The sequence below is a fragment of the Helianthus annuus genome, chromosome 3, assembly GCF_002127325.2.
Source record: "Helianthus annuus cultivar XRQ/B chromosome 3, HanXRQr2.0-SUNRISE, whole genome shotgun sequence".
NCBI classification, from domain to species: Eukaryota; Viridiplantae; Streptophyta; class Magnoliopsida; order Asterales; family Asteraceae; genus Helianthus; species Helianthus annuus.
Window position 1 is genome coordinate 46,668,326 of NC_035435.2, and position 19,852 is coordinate 46,688,177.

The following is a 19,852-nucleotide window of genomic DNA, read 5'->3' on the forward strand; positions in this document are numbered from 1 at the left end:
TTTTGACTGATAATTTTGAGCTGTTGACCGACGAACTCGAACTCTCAGATTCAGACTTTGACTCTGACTCCTCATCTTTATCCAACACCTGATCGACCACTTTCTTTATTAACTCAGACTCATGATCAGTGTCAGACGATGTGAATGTGACGTCATTGTTGTCTGATAAATCATCAGTTGTTTCGGACTTTAACTTTATATTTACTGCCTTTTTGACTTGTTCCTCATTTGGTTTTCTAGGAGAATAACGTTCCCATATCGGAGGCGGACACTTGTTATAACTGACACTTTGTTTCTTACCAGTATCCTTCTCTTCCGTCTTCCTATCTTGAAAAGCTTCAAACCTGCAACAGTAGGATAAATTCTATCAATCAAGTAATCAGAACTTGAATAACTTTGCAGCAATCGTCTAATTCTTTCATTTTCAGTCTTTTCAGTTTCCAACTCCTGCTTCAATTTTGCACATTCTTCAATATAGTGATTGATTTCTTTCTGCTTAGACATCATCACTGCATTAATCATTGTTAAAGCATCTTCTCTTTCTAAGTTTGTCTTTTGCAACTGGTTGACTGTTCTATTTAGCACATCATACGATTCTTTCACATATTTGACATCGAACAATAATTTTTCTTTCATCTTGTCTAGCTCAGTATACTTCTCATCTTTTTCTTCACAATGTTTGCAAGGTTCCAAATATTTTAGACAAGGTTTTGTGACCTCTACAGTCTTTTCAACAACTTTGACCTCTTTACTCTGTTCATTCATCTCCTTCTCAACAACATTCTCACATTTTACTTCTTTCTTTTCCTTTGCTTCTCGTCTCTCCTTTAGCTTTTCCAATTTACCTGCAAAATAAAATTTGAAACTTTCAGGAGATAAATGAGTTTTTCCAATGTTAATTTGATTAATTTCTTCCTCATCATCGCTGCTTTCAGTTGATGATTGATCAAAGATTTGTGTTTTTTCTGAATTATCATCTGAAGAAACAGACTCCCCATCTTGGCTTTTCTCATCATTTGCAAACACATCCATCCACTCTTTCATCAACTCTGGTTCTTGAACTATTTGTGCAATGAATGCTCGAAACTTTGAATCAGCCGGAATGTATTTGTCCCAGCTAAAACCTTCTGGCATTTTTTTCATCATCTTGATTAACCAGATAAGCTTTCTTCTTTCCATCTTCAACAGCATGGGATGATGAAGGTTGTTGAGCAACTTGTTGATATATAGCTTTCCGATAATAATCATTATTCCCGAATGGATTCTGAGCTCCACCTGCTTCTCGATTGGTACATTCCCTCTTGAAGTGTCCTTTTTCCCTGCATTGAAAACAAGTAACTTTAGATTTATCAAAACCTAAAGTAGAAACATTAGCATCACGGAAATCATCTCTTCCTGTAATCAGCTTAAATTTCTCAGCTCTCCTCAACAAACTCGCTAAACACCACTTAATATCCATAAGCTCCATTTCCTCTGCATCGATGTGATCGTAATCCTCTTTTGTTAGCATAGGATTTCCGATTCTTCATGCAACCAAACCCTCATATGATTCTAACACCGTAGCTAGTAATGCCATATGACCTTTAGCGACTTCTTCAGAGAAATTTTGACCATTCTGAAGATGCAACGCGATGTTGCAGTGTAACACATGACCATTACTGTTGTTTGAGCTTTGGAACTGATGATTTGAAGTAGAAACATTCGGATTAACACTTGGATATGAAGAAAATCCACTGTTGTTGTTTGAGCTTTGATTGATTGATCCGGATGAGTTCTCTGCGCTGAAAGCGGTTTGGATGTTCGGACTTGCTTCAACATTCTGAACATTCCCTTGTAATACAACTTGATGTCTTGTTGACCGCTTGAATTGTTCATTCTAGCGATCTTTTCTTGTTCAAGATCTTGTCCCTCAAGTTTCTCAATGAATTGTGCAATCGACAATCTACTATATTCACCTGAATTCTTCAAAATCATGAGATATGTACCCCATTCTTTTTGAGGTAAAGCATCAGCTAATTTCTCAACCCATTCCTCTGGAGTTTTAGTAATCTCCAATCTAGACATTGAACGCACTAGATGACAATATCTCTCAATGAGAGTCTTTGTAGTTTCACCTGGCACACTTGTAAACAACTCAAATTCCTTCTTCAACAATGATTTTTTACTCTTGATCATCTCTGCACTTCCTTCGAATTTTGTGCGAAGTGCATCCCAAATCGAATATGCACTACCATCATGTTGAAGTAATATGAAAATATCTTCTTTCACAGCTTCTTGAAGTAAACTAACCATCATTTTTTCTGCCTTGTACATATCTCTCTCTTTATCTGAAAATTCCGAGATAATCTTATCAACTCCCAAACCAGAACATGGTCTATTATACTTAGTTTCAATACTTTCCCAAGACCTTAGATGATTTGCTTGAACCCAATTCTCGAAACGTTCTTTCCAACTATGATATTCTTCAACGCCCATTAGTTTTGGGGGGTTTTTGCAACGTTCCCGTTTCATTTTCCATGTTCACACTCTGATTAATACTAACAGGAGTACCCGGGGCAGTAGCAAACGCATTGTAGAATTCATTATCCATTTTTCGGTAAAAATTTCACAAATTCAGATATTCAAACGAAATGGAGAAGTTTAATACGTGCGAACTGGTCCTAAACTCAATTCGTGCGAAATGAAGATCACTTTCAAACGAAATGGGAAACTTAATGCAACCTAGGTCCACTTCGTGCGAAATGGATTATTAATTCAACTAATCCGTGCGAATTGGAGGTGATTTCAAGCGAAATGACACTTTGATGCGAAATGGAGTCCAATCTTGCCAATCCGTGCGAAATGGATGTATCAATTCGTGCGAAATGCTGCTGATGTCATACTATCGGCCATGTTTTTGACAAAATTGATCAGGTTTTAGGTTGATTTTAAGTCTGATTCTTTCAAGGATTGATTAAAACTGTGTTTCGCACGTTATATGTGAAAATCAGTCCATTTTAACCGTAAAATCTTGTTTAATTTTGAAAAATCTTGTAAAAGAAGGTGTAGAAATCAGAATTTTGATGAAATCGAGCTGAAATCAGTAAGAACTCTTCCTCCTGAGCTCTGATACCACATGTAGGATCATTTGCATGACCAAAACGAGTCGTTCAGAAGAGTTCTAATCAGTACGAGAGGCGGAAACAAACGTATTGATGTTGAATCAGCTTGATATACACATTAACTGTCTTGTTTATTGATTTGAAAGCGTTTTACAGGCTAGAGACGCTTCGGCAGCACCTCGGCACCGGAATCGGAAAGTTCTACAAATGAAATGACAGAACAGGTATTTATAGGAGTGTCATTTCGTGTGGAAGGGGAATGCCCACTTCGTGCAAAATGGACAATGTCCATTTCGTACGAAATGGCTCTTCCATTTCGTGTGAAATGACCTGTTTCACCTATAAACCTATTTTCTCGTTCTACGTGACTTGATCTGTCATTCTAGTTACAAGACTCGATACAAGACGAAGTCGGCAGACATATGCACCAACACCTTCCGAGGTTATACCTTATGGTCACTTAGTTTAATTAGTTGTATGATAGGTAGTTTATATGCCTTAGGAAAATGACCAAAATGCCCTTTTCATGCATAATTGGATTTTAAGCATATGTAACTTAAACTTTTGTCACTTAACTGATTATGTAACATACTTAAACATGTTAGGGCATATAATACTTGTCATAGGGCTAGTTAGGCGTCTCGAACGCGCATTTGCGCGAACGACGCGTTAAAGTAACATAAGCTACCTTAATGGGTCGTAACGGGTCGAAAGCACTTAGGATAGGTTCCGATTTAGAATATAGGCTTTGTTAAACCATATCACATAAGTCCAATACTCATTTGGTTTACAAGACCTCATTCTACCCGATCTTCCGATTTAGGTGTCGATTTATTTACTAGCGATCTGATTACTAGGTACTACTTGGTTTTCCTGAGCTTTGTTAAGTTCATTAGATCGAGGATACTTTCCAAATCAATGTGAGTACATAGTTCCCCTATTTTACTGTTTTCAATTGTTTTGGGGTGATTCATATGTGTTAAACGATTTCGATGCTTTCAACGATGATTTCAAAAACGAATACTATGGTTTATATTAAACAAGAACAATTTCGATAATGTGAACGAACTTGTTGGACGTATTTACATAAGGAATGACATTCATTAACAATGATCAAGCCGACCAGTATTAGGTTATGGTACCATAGGATTTGACAAATCCCGTTATCGGACTGCACCCATGGTTATGTGTGGGGGTTATGTGGGTAACGACTGAACCTGTTAATTGTTAACTTACCCTTTGGTGGTTTGTTAATACGAGTTGAACGATGGACGAGTTACGAAGGTTTGAATGTATTCCACGAGACGACCAAAAGTAGTTTTCACAATTAAAACAAGAACGATTTGAACGATTGAATGATTTTAAACGATTGAACGATTTTGAACGATTGAACGATTTTGAACGATTGAAACAATTGAACGATTAGAATGATTTGAACAAGTTAAACGAATTGCACGAACGATTGGTTTTTGGTTAGTGTTTAGATAACGGGATGGGTGTAATGTGATAAAAGCATGGTAGACACGCCGCTGGTACTTCTTATATATAAATGTTTTTATCATATTATATTCCGTGGCGTTATTTAGTTCACTTGGGCGAACGATTTGAAACGATGTCACACAAACGATGTTTACTAAACGATATAAACAATACGAGTTTTATTACAAGAACGATTTACGATGTAGTTTACTTAGACAAATGTTTTGAGTTAAGATTCATGGCGTCGAGGTTTTATAAACTATAACCAATCTATTTTGACTTGGTTATTCATTTTATAATACAAACATTTTACAAAACAAGTTTTCTATTATCGATTAACGAAATTGTATGAGTTATTTCAACATATAAACGAGCCATGAATCTAATACTCACACAAAACCTATGTGCTCGCCAGCATTTCTTTGCTGACTTTATTTAACATATGTTTCAGGTGGTGTCGAATGATGTTGATAAAAAGTAGGATGCATGCTCACTTAGGACTGGACAAGGCCTTAGTGACTTAATAACGATGATAGTCAAGATGTAAACTTGTTTGTGTTAACTTTAAGACAATGTAAATTATCTAATGAATCAACAAAACGAAACTTTTTGATCCATGGTTGTGAAACAATTATTCTGTCGCTCCACTCCCCGACGTTTCCGCCGCGGTTTCGTTGATTTAACGCGGTCGGGGTGTGACAGAAGAGTTGGTATCAAAGCCAATGGTTATAGGGAATTAGGTTATTAGTAATGCTTTGACCTAGACTATAACTTTTCTAGGAACCTAACGCGAGTTTCTTGCGTTTAGATTTTTAAAACAATACCGTCACCTATCTTTAGGTGATAACCATAAAGAGAACACAATAACAAATCCGTTTTGAAAATAATTACCCACCCTTTGGATGATTCATTTTTGTCTTAATGCCTTCCAAATTTTCAAGATCTCGTCAAAGTTTGGGTCTTATAATGTGAACACGTGCAATCTGGAAGGGTGGACGCCTGTATCCCGAGTTTTCTGTCTAAGGCTAGAGTGTTCGTACAAATCCACATAATCGGACCAGTCACTCTTACCTGGAAACTCTTGGGATGAGTGTCCACTTATAGGCTAAAGCAGGTCTTCGCGATACATTATATTGACCCATTTACTTTGATTTGTCACTGCGTGTCATTTGTTTGTTCGAGGAAACGAACGAATGATCGCCTTCCTTATTTTTTGTCAATGTTTTCAATACCTCTTTTGTTTATCCAATTGCCGATCTCACTCGTTTCTCATGTTTCCTTGTTCTTTTTAGAAAATGCCACCTAGACGTGATCCCGAACAGGATGCTGCAATCGCAGCCCTTGTCGCTCAGCAAATCGCAGCTGTGCTTCCGAACCTAGTAACCTAGATTAATCAAGCGAACAACAATAACAACAACAATGCTCAGTGCAGTTTTAAAACGTTTAATTTGGCTAAACCACTAAAGTTTTATGGGTCTCAAGGAACAACTGCGCTCCTGCAATGGTTCGAAAGTTTGGAAAGCACGTTTAGAAATGTTCAGTGTCCGAATGAGCGTAAGGTTGAATTTGCGTCAAGTGTGTTCGAGAAACGTGCTCGTACATGGTGGAACTGTGACAACCCAAACATTTACAGGTATCCGTACACTTAATTAATATTTAATTCGTGCCTAATGACTGTGCATGATTACAACTGTGATTAAACTGCTTTCTGTTTTTTGTTACATACATACATATGCATCACTTTTCATACTGTCACTTCATTTATTTCATACAAACATTAGTGACAAACTTGCTGCACAAAGCACAGTTAGCACACTGAACGGATAACCCAGCAACATGCTGACAATGCCAGCACCTAGACAGACAATGTTTTTGAGGCCAGTATGAGCCAGAGATAGAATACTACACTAGTAGGGAGTGAGGACCATAAAACTGCGTCACTAGGTGATAGTTATAGTGCTGGGAAGTGCCTAAAACACACTTTAAATGCAGAATTCTGCACTAAATAACAAAATTCAGCAATTAACTATGCTAGTAAAGTGCAAAAACTTGGCAAAATAGTCCTAGATACTTTCCAAATTGTTGGGAATTAAATGTGTCAATAAAAGTATTATAAAAGACACTTTAAAGATTAATTTAGCAGTTTAACGGACAACACCCAACCGAACAACCGGACTTTACCCGGAACACAAAAATATTGTCAAACACATTGTTTTTATTTTTCTGAGCTAGTTAGGGTCCCCGAACACCCTAACACACTATATAATTAATAATATACCATAATACACTAACTAGAACATTTGATTCTAACTAAACTAGTAACTTAACCATGGAAACCCAACCCTATAACCCCCCCCCTCGAACGGTCACCATGGGTGACCCACCCATTGATTTTCTTGGTTATTTTATTTGATCATGTTGTTGGATAATAGAACATAAGACACAAGGGTTAATGGTGAAGTTAGATTATAAAATGGCACAAGGGTTATAACCTATCATTCATTCTTTTCAACTCAAACACTCAACACTCTCTCCTTCCCTCTTCCTTGTTCGGCCGAGAGCACCACAACCATCATCACCATCTTCAAGTTTTCTTTCATGCATTCTACATACATCCAAGGGTGCTAGAGGTCATACAAGTAAGCTTGGTTTGTTCGGAAGCTCAAGGATCGCTCTCGTTTTCTTTTAACCACCTCTTTTACACTCTTGAACTCCCCTAGCCTTGTGCTAGTAGTAAGTGTCTTAGATCTTCATCCTCTTCATATTTTTGGTGGTTAATAGTAAAAGAATGATGAAAAGATAAGAACTCTAAAAGAAACATAAACAAAGTCTTGACATAAACTAACTATGAGATGAAGTAGTGTTAAAATGAAGATGAAATCATGTTGTTCTTGTGTTGTTATGATTATTGTTGTTGTTTGCTAGTAAAAAATGGTATGGATCATCACATGGACTTGCTAGATCATGCTTAAAAACATGAACTAGCAAGATGTGAAAGTTAGAAATGTTGTGGATGATGGAATCATCCACACATAAACTATGAACTTGAATAAATACATGTTTTCTTGAAAATAAAGATCAAAATGAGTTATAATCTTGTCGATCTAAAGATCCATGAGTGGTTTTCCGAAAGAACCAAGTGAGAAGTATGAGTTTTGTTAAAACTTGGATCTTACACAAACTTAACATATTTTTAGTGGATAAACAAGTGTAGAAACACTTATGTAATAAGAAAACTTCACAAAGAAATATTTTTAGAAATCATGACTAGAAGTTGTAAATATTCAAACTCTTCAAAAATAAAGATTTTAAGGAACCAATCACATTTTGGAAGATAACAAGACTTACTAAGTATGCTAGTAAGTTACTACATGTTTTTATAAATTTTTCAAGTTCATAAGTTTATGGTTTATGCTTATTTTTGTCAAGATTGGTAATTAGAGATAGTATGTTGATGATTGAGAATTGATTGAATGATTTTACAAAAGAAAACGATATGCTAGTAAGCATGGACGCCTCCATTTACAAAGGAAACTCTGGCGAAATTTTTCTAAAATTTCAACACTTAGAAAATATTTTTCTAACAAGTGTTACAAATATATTTTTAACATGGTTCTCAAAATAAACTTCGCCATGATTTTATTTACAAAAATACCAAGTGCCGGAGGTTGATTTTCGTAAATAAAATTTGATAAATATATATTTAGGAATATATATGTTATACTAAAACGCTTGTGTGATTGTTTGTTTATATTGTGAACTAGTTGTATTATTTTTAGGATAAAATAATATAACTTACAAAATACCATGGAAATTACAACTCCAAAATAATACCAAGAAAATCACAAGGAATAAATATTTAAGTTACACACATAATATTGTGAAACCGAACACAAAAACGTGACTTATGAAATATTTCGGGATATACCATTACACTAAATTTTTGGTAAATCTTATTTTGGAAATGAAAGAAGTGAAAATATTTCGTAAATATTACCAAGTAAACCATATTTTTGGCAACGAGAATATATATTATTTTTGGGAGTTAAAAATATATTTTCCTACTATATTTAGAAGATATATAATTTTTGAGAAAAATATATATTTTCTGGGACAATACATGGTTGAACAAAATAAGTTTATATATATTTAAGTGAGACTTGAAATATATGGTTTTGGAAATATATATTGGGAATATATTAACATTTTTTTTATTTGGAACAATACACCGAAATACGACGCCATTACTTGGCCAGATGTATAAATATAAACACGAAAATACATGTATAAGATACCCCCACCCTTGGGAAGGAAATACCAAGTTAAAATACTTGAGAAGTAGGAATACGAAATATTGATTAACGATTATTCCAAACATTAACTATAAAGTTAAAATAATTATTTTAACTAATAATTATAACTTGGAATAATGTTGAGAACACAAGAAACGTAACTCAAAAACCTTCATACTAGGCAAAGGCACGACCCGTTCGTCAAATAGACGTTAGTCCACTGTAGGTAGTCGTGTTGGCTGAGGAGATTTGGGTTACGCATACTGAAGACGCAATACTGTGAGTTCATGTCCCCGTATTCTCTTTACTGTTTTCAGTTTTATACTTCGGGGGTAAAATACATGCGACAATTACTACAAACATTTACTTACATGGTATGGATAGCGTAGGGAGGGTTTTTACTACTAGATCATGTGAATGAGTAGGGTGATTAAGGCCATCAATCCTCGTTGTAGGACCGAGGGGCATGAGTGATAGATCTATTTGGGTGTAGCGAGCCCCACCCCTGAGTCCGCAGAATGGACCATGTGGTGACTATGTCTTCCAGCCGAAGCCCGGTAACAAATCTGCTAGGTTTGAGTCTTCCTGCATCACTTCACACATATCAATGGCCTTGCAAACCATTGGTGATCTCTTTTTCCTTATTGCTACATACCAGGGACTTACATACATACTTACAACATTTTCAAAGGTTTATACATACACACAAATAAACACATGAACTCGCTCAACTTTTATTGATATTTTTCAAACTACATGTATTTCAGGAAATTTTAATGGATCTGGCGGGCGTTGGAAGTTTTTATGCTGCGTTAAGAATAAAGATGTCATCCATGGTCTTTGAGTTTGGACGGTGTGTCTTATTCCTGGACGAGACATGTCTTCCAAACCTTGGTATTATTCAATATCTTTTGACGAGTCCTCAATGAACTCAAAAACAATTTGTACGATTTGTAAAACTAGAATTTGTAGTCTACGTTTTAAAACGATGTTGTTATATTTTAAACTTATTTAATGGATGACAAACCTATGGTTTTATCATATAGTTGATGTTATGATTGAACGCAATGATATTAAGAAAGTCACACCATAATCACGCTTCCGCAAAAGTCAGGGTGTGACAGCTTGGTATCAGAGCTTCGATCGTAGTGAACTTGGATTCTTTCTTGAGTCTAGACTACGATCATTAGGGCTCTCACGAAAATGTTTTCACAACATGTTTTTCATTGCATACACAAAACGTCCAGATCCAGGGAACAAACATTTTTACAAACAAAAGGCACAAATACACATTTCAAAATTCATATTTATAATTAGTCTTAGAGACTGAGGGAGGTTCAGTCTTAGAGGATGAGGGAGGATTAGCCTTAGAGGCTGGGGATAATTAGTCTTAGAGACTGGGAGGATTGGTCTTAGAGGCCAGGGAGTTGGTCTTAGAGACCAGGGAGTTAGTCTTAGAGTCTAGGGAGTTCAGTCTTAGAGACTGGAGAGGTTTAGTCTGAGAGACGGGATGTGTTAGTCTTAGAGACTGGGGAGGTTTAGTCTGAGAGACGGGATGTGTTAGTCTTAGAGACTGGGGAGGTTTGGTCTGAGAGACGGGATGTGTTAGTCTAAGAGACTGGGTGGTTTAGTCTGAGAGACTGGGAGATTTGTCTGAGAGACTAGGAAAGATAATGTAAATACATGACTATGTGATAAATTACTCTTATTTGCATACGATGATTTCTAATGATTATTATGGATATACGTGCTATGACTACTATGTACCGGCACACACGTCACCTTCCTCAGGGAACGAATTGTCAGATAATGATGACCCTACGGCCACCGCCACAGATGATGAGACTATACCTGCGCCGGAGATATCTACGACCGACACTGAGAGTGACCCTGACATGCTGACCAAGGACGAGGACAATTTCCAACCGTCCGCGCTGCCAGACTTTGGTGATGAATTACCCTTGCTGATGGTTTCCTTGACGAGAGTCTTCCTGTCATTCTTGATTCGGTCCACGATCGCCTTACCGTTTGGACACTTCAGTGGAGAGCACCTCTTGACTCCAAACCTCAACAATGCGCCTCCTGTGGACATTCCTTCTGAAGGTTGGCTACTGATGCGTGTCGGTGTGTATATAATTTAGATATATTTTTAAGCCCTTTTTACACTTTTAGCCAAGTTTTAAATTTATAAAACACGATATTTACTAACACTAAACACACATATGGGCAAGTGCACCCATCGTGGACGTAGTATAGTGTTGGTAAGATACCGAGGTCGTCCAAGGACACAAGAGCTTTTAATACCGGTTTATCCTCAACGTCTAATCAAATCAAAAAGTTAGAAAAATGTTTTAAACTAAGAAAAATAAAAACTAACTAAATGCTGAAAAATAAAATAAAATAAAAACAGATAGACAAGATGAATCACTTGGATCCGACACGTGTATTAGTATAACCTTTGATTATTTTCGCACTTTTGCACTTGTTTAAGAGATTATCTTAGTTATTGTAGTAGGCCCCTTTTTCGGAGGTGACGTTACCCTCAACCCAGTAGTTTGAGTCAGCAAGGATACAATCCTAAAGGGTTGGATTATTGAAAGATAATGAATTAAGTTATTAATGCAAATTATGGTAGGCCCCGCTTTTGGCGGCGACGTTACCCTCGGCTAAGTAGTCTGAGTCAGCAAGGATACAGTCCTAAATAGCCGGGTTATAGTATTAATAGTAGTTAGCTTATGAGGGGGTCAAAGAGTTTAGATCCCCGCCATCCAATACCTATGGGCATTGAAGGAGATCCTACTAAATTTGACCCAGGTCCCAAGCAGGACCTCTAAACGCTGAACAAGGGCAAGACCTTTACCAAACCATTCCCTTAACCCCCGACCAGGTAGCCAACATACCTCCATATAGACCGTGGAGATATGAATGGTGAAAATCTTTTATTTTATATAGACAGTAAAATAATGCCAAGACACCACGGACAAACGATAAGGAAAGATCACCTTCAACATAAGTAACTAGTTATTAAAGTCATTAATACAAAACCAAATAAAAAGTGCAAAAGATTAAAAATAAAAAGTATTATACTAAACACTTGTCTTCACCAAGTGATGTAAGAGACTTAGGCAAACATGGCCTTGATTGTCAAGAACTCTTACGATCAATCTTGGATCCCGAGACGACTCACACACTCTATGATGGACAATGGATGATGGTGGTGGATGATGGTGTTATGGTGGTGGTGGGTGGTGGATGAAGTGTGAGAGAGGTGGTGTGCCAAGGGATGAGAGAGAATGAAGCCAAGCTCCTCTATTTATAGGCTGAACAGAACGCTGGGCACGGCCCCGTGTTCGCTGAACACGGCCCCGTGCCCGTCTGACATTCTCTCTCTTCATTAATTGTAATTGCGAATTACAATTAATGCGCCTGCTGTACTTTCAACACGCCCCCGTGTCCGCTGGGCACGGCCCCGTGGTGAGCAATGGAAGCTTCTACTGGTTTGTCTTTTCTGCTGCTTCCTAGGCACGCCCCCGTGTTCACTGGACACGGGGCGTGTTCAGGCTCTGTTCTCTTCTCTTTGTCTTGGGAGGTGCCGTTGAGGGTCCGGACAGTTCACTTTTGTTCCTTTTCTTGTATTTATGGTAGATTTAGTAGTCTTTTTGCTTCTTTTGTGATTTTGAGCTCATTTCATCCTGAAAATACAAAAGGAAGACAAAAACACTCTTTTTCCAACATTAGTACTTAAAAAGGGTTAGTTTTATGCCTTAATTGATGTGTTTTATATGTTGCATTTTACACACATCAAATACCCCCACACTTGAACTTTTGCTTGTCCTCAAGCAAAACTCTTTTAATGTGGCTTACACTCCCAAATGGAATAGGTAGAAGAGAAGTTTTTCAACTTGTCCTAGAGTGTCGGGAATCCAAGGTTTGTATAGGTTCTATTTTTATTTTATTTACAATCTTATTCGTCATGGTTTATTTTGAACTTTACATAAGATAAACTACTTAATTTGGCATAGCATGCCTTATTAAAATTCCATTTATATACAAGTTCACATACCTCACGGGAGATCACTCAATCACTCGGCCGAAGGTGTGTATTTAAGTGAATCGCTCGAGAGCGGCACGGATTTACATTTTCCATATGCTTGCCAAGCGATCAATCCTCCTCCTTTTTAACTTTTACCTTTGTAAATATCAAGAGGTCTTTTTGGGGTGAAGGCTTGGGTTTAAAGGTGGGTGGTTGGTTAGTGGTTAGTAAAAAGGGCGAAAATTGTAACAAGTGTCGGTTTTTCGTGAAATACCTTATTTTTTTGGTGACATTTATTTTTGAAGTATTTCTCCAAACAAGCTTTTTGTAGCTTATGTTTGTTTTTGACTTCATATCTATTTTATTTTATTTTATTTTATTTTATTTTATTTTATTTTATTTTTTTTTTTTTTCGTCACGCAAAGGGTATGTTTATGAAAAACCGAGTTTGTCACTAAAATAAAACTGAAAAAATGAAAAAGGTTTTTGGTGGGTAGAAAATTGTTTTGGGGGTAATGAAATGAAAGGTTTAGGCTCAAAGGGGTTTTCTAGGGGGATTTTGGGTAGGTAAAAAAAATGAAAAATAATGGTTTTGAAAAAAAAATAGTTAGTCCTAATGCCTCCATCATTTACTTACTTGGGTTTAAGTTGGTAAGGACCGGGAATGTATCGTCGTGGCAAGTTCTAGATTTGTAAAGACCGAGCGGCTATTCACACAAGAAACGAAAAATGAGCATTTAATTTAAATATGTGTATCTTTATGCTCAATAAAGGCTCAAAACTCACTTTTTGTGGGAATGGGTTTTTAATGTGACCAAGCATATATAATCGAATTTTAGCTAGACTTGTTATACCGTTTCATAATTTTCTTATGTTAGTTCTTTTTATCACGACGCTATCGGTTGTAGGTTTGTAAAAATATAACCCTTTTATAACTTGTTATTCCCAACTTAAACTAAGACAAGTAAATAAAAAAATGAAAAAGTTTTTGAAAAAATTTGGGGTGTTTAGCGGTTCCAATAGAGTTTTGTGTAAGGCTTGTTTTAGGATTTTGCAAAATTCCAAGGTTTTAGCATCCCCCCCACACTTAAATTACACATTGTCCTCAATGTGTCCAAAAATAGAGTTTTTGGTTGATTAGAATATGTAAAAGTGTGTTTAAAAACAAAGATTTGTGTTACTGGCACTCTGGACACGGCCCCGTGTTGACCGGGCACGGCCCCGTGGTCAAGTGCCAGTAACAAAAATTATAGAATTGAAACAGAAGCCTGGACACGGGGGCGTGTTCGCTGAACACGGCCCGTGTCCAGTTACCTGAACTGGGTGATTTCCTGCAGGGGGCTCAGCACGGGGCCGTGTTGGTTGGGCACGGCCCGTGTGGAGCCTTCTGTTTTGGAGATTTTTTTGTCGGTTTGTTCTGTTCTTCTGCATGGTTCCATTTTTTCTCGTTCCCTTTTTCATCCATTACCACCATGAGTGTGTTTTATTCTGCAAAAACTAAAAGATTAAACTTAAACTAAGGATAGGTCCGCGGAATGCCTCCGTGGTGCGCCACGTTTATAAGGGTCCTTGGCTAGACCCAATTCCCGGTCACACGTCATTTGATTGGGGTGCCTTGCCTCCCAAGTTACACCGTCGGAGAGCGGCATCCAAGCTTGAGTCGATAACCTTCATGTATTGGACCGGGTCGTCATCCTCTATCCTTTTCCCAACTCCGAATTTTACCTCATCGTCTCCATACCTCAACGTTAGTGTCCCTTCATTCATGTCCACTACTGCTTGTGCGGTGGCAAGGAAAGGCCTCCCTAGAATAAGGGGGACCTCGTTGTCTTCCTCCATGTCGAGTATGACGAAGTCAACAGGATAAACAAATCTGCTTACCCTTACCAAGACATTCTCGATGACACCTTGCGGGAACTTGACCGATCGATCCGCGAGTTGTATGCTTATTTTTGTGGGGCTTGTGGTTCCCAAGCCAAGCCTTTTAAACATTGAAGAGGGCATGAGGTTAATGCTTGCCCCTAAGTCGGCCAAGGCATTGCGAACGGGAGATTCCCCTATTGAGCACGGAATCGTGAAGCTTCCGGGATCGATTTTCTTTTGGGGTAGTTTATTGAGTACGAGGGCAGAGCATTCTTCGCCTAAATTAACTAATTGCAAATTCTCAATTTTCTTTTTATGTGTTAGGAAGTCCCTCATAAATTTAGAGTATTTGGGCATTTGGGTTAGGACTTCGATAAAAGGAATATTGACATGCAATTGTTTTAGCAAACTTTCGAACTTTGCGAATTGCTCGTTGGTTTTTTGACGAATTAACCTACCGGGGTACGGAACTCGAGGAGCCTTGGTAGGCTCTGTTGATGGGGGAGGGTCCTTCTCCTGCAGATGTGTTGGCGTTGATTCTTCCGCGGTTGGAGGTACTTCTGCAGGCCCTACGGTTCGGTTTCGTAGCGTGATGAGGTGAACTTGTGCCTTCGGGTTGGTTTCGGTATTGCTAGGTAACGCGCCTTGTGGTCTTTCGGAAAAATTTTGAGCTAGTTGATTTATTTGTTTTTCTATATTTTGAATGCTAGCTTGTTGATTCCTAAAGTTTGATTCTAATTGTAGGAATCTTTCCGAATTTTTCTTGTCAGTGTCAGAGACGAGGCGAGATATAGTATCTTCGAGCCTTTCTCTCCCACTTTGTTGTTGAGTGAAATTTTGTGACTCATTTCTTGGTTGCTGAAAGTTTGTTCGTTGTGGTTGTTGGTTACTACTATTGCCGGGCTCCCTCCAACCAAGGTTTGGGTGGTTTCGCCATCCTTGGTTGTAGGTCCCCGTTGGAGGACCCGACGGCCTAGGTCTATTATCAATGTAGTTTACCATTTCTTGTTGATCGTCCGTTTCTTTCATGCAACTCCAATTTTCATGTGACCCACCACACCCCTCACAAGCCATGACCGAGACTGTTTTTGTCATTTCTAATTTTTTTATTTTTGAAGAAAGGGCCTCGATTTGGGCTTGTAAAGAGGTGTTTTCGTCTACCTTATGGGCGCCCGGGGCAATAGTTTTATTTCCCCGGGGGGTGTGCCACTGAAAATTGGTTTGAGCAATTTCCTCAATCTGATTATATATTTCGTGTGGGCGTCTATTACCTAAAAGTCCCCCGGAGCTAGAATCAAGTGTCTGTCTAGTATGTGGCAACAATCCATTGTAGAAAGTGGATACTTGTTGCCATATCGCGAGACCATGATGGGGACACTTGCGTAGTAGCTCCTTGAATCTTTCCCAAGTTTCATATAAGGATTCCCCGTCCTCTTGTGAGTATGTGTTAATTTCAGCCATTAATTTAGCAGTTTTAGAAGGAGGGAAATACTTATATAGAAATTTTTGGGCTAGTTCATCCCAGGTGTTTACCGATCCAGCTGGGAGGGTGTTGAGCCAAGCTTTCGCTCGGTCTTTTAGTGAGAATGGAAACATACGAAGGCGGATGGCGTCGTTTGATGCTCCATTGATCCGAAATGTATCACATATTTCTAAGAAATTAGTTATATGTAGATGGGGATCCTCGTCCGCGAGCCCGTGAAAGGTTGCGGAGTTTTGGAGCATTTGTATCAAGTGCGGTCGAAGTTCGAAGTTATTAGCTTCGACATTCGGGGCATTGATAGCGGCGCCGAGATTACCTACGGTGGGCCGTAAGTAATCCATGAGGGTACGTTGGTCCGCCATTGGGGGTGGGTCACCCGAAACCTTCTCTTGATTTTTGGCTTTTAACCTTTTTCTGAGAAAGCGTTCGGGTTCTTCTAATGGTTCCTTTATGTCTTTATTGGAACTGGAGCTCATACACTACGTGAGGTTGGGTCGGGTTCCAAGTCCTGCAATAAAAACAGAAAAGAACGTTGGTCAGAAGGTTCACCACGGCCCCGTGTCCAGCGAACACGGCCCCGTGGTCGGAGTTACAGTGGATGTTTTTCAGATCCCAGTTACTGGAAGTTGGACACGGCCCCGTGTTGCACCGACACGGCCCCGTGGTCAGCCTTCTGTTAACTTGAAAAACAAAAACTGCCAGTAATGTTGCTGAGCACGGCCCGTGTCCGACCAGGCACGGCCCCGTGCTGAGCTCTGCAGAAGCTGAAAAATCTAAAAAAAAAAAAAAAAAATCCTAAAAATTAAAGAAAAATAAAAGATGATTAGGCCGTTGATTCCTAACTTTCTTAAAATCCTTGTGTCCCCGGCAGCGGCGCCAAAAACTTGATGCGTGTCGGTGTGTATATAATTTAGATATATTTTTAAGCCCTTTTTACACTTTTAGCCAAGTTTTAAATTTATAAAACACGATATTTACTAACACTAAACACACATATGGGCAAGTGCACCCATCGTGGACGTAGTATAGTGTTGGTAAGATACCGAGGTCGTCCAAGGACACAAGAGCTTTTAATACCGGTTTATCCTCAACGTCTAATCAAATCAAAAAGTTAGAAAAATGTTTTAAACTAAGAAAAATAAAAACTAACTAAATGCTGAAAAATAAAATAAAATAAAAACAGATAGACAAGATGAATCACTTGGATCCGACACGTGTATTAGTATAACCTTTGATTATTTTCGCACTTTTGCACTTGTTTAAGAGATTATCTTAGTTATTGTAGTAGGCCCCTTTTTCGGAGGTGACGTTACCCTCAACCCAGTAGTTTGAGTCAGCAAGGATACAATCCTAAAGGGTTGGATTATTGAAAGATAATGAATTAAGTTATTAATGCAAATTATGGTAGGCCCCGCTTTTGGCGGCGACGTTACCCTCGGCTAAGTAGTCTGAGTCAGCAAGGATACAGTCCTAAATAGCCGGGTTATAGTATTAATAGTAGTTAGCTTATGAGGGGGTCAAAGAGTTTAGATCCCGGCCATCCAATACCTATGGGCATTGAAGGAGATCCTACTAAATTTGACCCAGGTCCCAAGCAGGACCTCTAAACGCTGAACAAGGGCAAGACCTTTACCAAACCATTCCCTTAACCCCCGACCAGGTAGCCAACATACCTCCATATAGACCGTGGAGATATGAATGGTGAAAATCTTTTATTTTATATAGACAGTAAAATAATGCCAAGACACCACGGACAAACGATAAGGAAAGATCACCTTCAACATAAGTAACTAGTTATTAAAGTCATTAATACAAAACCAAATAAAAAGTGCAAAAGATTAAAAATAAAAAGTATTATACTAAACACTTGTCTTCACCAAGTGATGTAAGAGACTTAGGCAAACATGGCCTTGATTGTCAAGAACTCTTACGATCAATCTTGGATCCCGAGACGACTCACACACTCTATGATGGACAATGGATGATGGTGGTGGATGATGGTGTTATGGTGGTGGTGGGTGGTGGATGAAGTGTGAGAGAGGTGGTGTGCCAAGGGATGAGAGAGAATGAAGCCAAGCTCCTCTATTTATAGGCTGAACAGAACGCTGGGCACGGCCCCGTGTTCGCTGAACACGGCCCCGTGCCCGTCTGACATTCTCTCTCTTCATTAATTGTAATTGCGAATTACAATTAATGCGCCTGCTGTACTTTCAACACGCCCCCGTGTCCGCTGGGCACGGCCCCGTGGTGAGCAATGGAAGCTTCTACTGGTTTGTCTTTTCTGCTGCTTCCTGGGCACGCCCCCGTGTTCACTGGACACGGGGCGTGTTCAGGCTCTGTTCTCTTCTCTTTGTCTTGGGAGGTGCCGTTGAGGGTCCGGACAGTTCACTTTTGTTCCTTTTCTTGTATTTATGGTAGATTTAGTAGTCTTTTTGCTTCTTTTGTGATTTTGAGCTCATTTCATCCTGAAAATACAAAAGGAAGACAAAAACACTCTTTTTCCAACATTAGTACTTAAAAAGGGTTAGTTTTATGCCTTAATTGATGTGTTTTATATGTTGCATTTTACACACATCAGCTACTCAACAAATAATTGATGATGATATTGGCATATTATTGATGGCCCTTCTGATAACACCTATGATGATGGAAAGTCTGACGAGCACGTTGTTACTAAGTTCACTTTTTGAGACCCCTGTTAACAAGCTATCCTCTGATTCTAGCATACATTCGATTTCAGACTCCTTTGAGCCTATGACATCCGCAGCCTTACAGACAGCCAGATTACAACTTTCTACTACTGACGCAGACGACGACGCCACTCGAGGCACCACACCGTCACACGACCCAGAACCTGCTTCTGAGACAGCCCTGTTTCTTTTGGAGTCAGCCTGATGTTGTACCTGCTGGACCTGCACCCTTACTTGATCATGACCCTGTTTCTTTTGACTTACCAGACAATGCATCCCTTATACCGACCCAGTACCTGCACCTATTGATCTTCCTATTAGTTGAGACGTTTGTACCTGCACCTTCGCCCGCTGATGTTGCTCTTGTGAAGACCGACGTCCATTGCGCCAACGTGCCTATCGCTTTCTTTCAAGACATACCCACACCCCGGGAAGGTACTCCAGGTCAGCACCTGCGTAACGGTCCCTTTTGCTACAGCAGCATTTTCTACGACCCCACAGGCCGCACCGTCTGATGCATTCATCTCTACATCGCAGGACGAACCGTTTCGATGGTTCCTATAACACACTATACTGATTTTAGACCCTTACCATCCCTCACTTTATGGAGGCCACACACGGGATGAGTACACCTGTCACATCAGCTGCAGTTTGAGGATATAAGTCACAGAATGTTGGAGCTTGAGCTGACACCACGTCCTCCACCTTGCCTATTGCCAGTATACTTTCATCAAGGTTTCTTTTGCGCTCTCACCTGCTGCTATTACACCTTTCCCAGGTTTTGATGCTCACATCTTTACTGCCAAGCAGCAGAGCAGTTACCACTTCGACGTATATACAAGCTCGAGGAGGAATTCATGCATGTTGACAGTTTACTTTTCTTTCTTCCTCCACCTCAGTCACCAGTATAG

The 19,852-nt window shown here is 39.0% G+C and overlaps 1 non-coding gene across 1 annotated transcript; it reads left to right on the top strand.

Moving 5' to 3' along the window:
- The first annotated feature begins 16,128 nt into the window (after positions 1-16,128).
- LOC118490995 lies at positions 16,129-16,235 on the top strand. Its single transcript, XR_004890220.1, has one exon. It is a non-coding gene; the product is annotated as a small nucleolar RNA R71 (small nucleolar RNA).
- The last annotated feature ends 3,617 nt before the right edge of the window (positions 16,236-19,852 follow it).